The sequence below is a fragment of the Hemiscyllium ocellatum genome, chromosome 11, assembly GCF_020745735.1.
Source record: "Hemiscyllium ocellatum isolate sHemOce1 chromosome 11, sHemOce1.pat.X.cur, whole genome shotgun sequence".
Classification (NCBI taxonomy): domain Eukaryota; kingdom Metazoa; phylum Chordata; class Chondrichthyes; order Orectolobiformes; family Hemiscylliidae; genus Hemiscyllium; species Hemiscyllium ocellatum.
Genome location: NC_083411.1, coordinates 32,179,921 through 32,180,636, shown reverse-complemented (window position 1 = coordinate 32,180,636; position 716 = coordinate 32,179,921).

Genomic DNA, 716 nt, shown 5'->3' with positions numbered 1-716 from the left:
ACACAACACAAACCATAATTTTCACCAAAGGACAGCCTACTCCAAAAGTCAAAGCACTCTAATATTAATGGTCAATAATACATTGTAGCATAGTTTCAGGAGGGTTAGAACAAATGCATACAAAAAACAGAACAATACTGAATTTCCTTTATAATTTTATTTAATCCATTTTCAACAGCCATGTTTTGTTCTTAATGTAGAAACATTGGTGTCAAGATTCCACCAAGTGGGCCCATATACTTCCAAAGTAACAATATGATAATATTTCAAAATTGTTATATTTTGCATCTGTTACATTTTGATACAGAATAAAATCCCTTTGATGTTGTTGTATAAGTTACTTTTGATTTTTTGTATCATTGTCCTATGTTTGTCATAGTTTCAACCTATTTGGTTTCCCCATGTTTCCTTTAATCTCTGTTCTTAGTTACCCCTTCAAGATATTAAATGAAGCTTCAATTCTGAAAGTTAAGCAAATACAAACAGCTTTATGTCTAATGGTCAGGAAAGGTGTTCTACTTCTTTCCAGTATACACTTATTTTAAACTATGAGTCCACTTCAGTATGAAATAAAGGCAAAATAATGTATCCCAGACCCCAAAGAGATTTTAGAAATATTTGATAAAGATGACAATAAATCACTTAGAATCAAAACTGCAAAATAAAATTGCTTGTTCTCTAGGTATTTTGAAAAAATAGTTTTTTTTCTTCCCAAA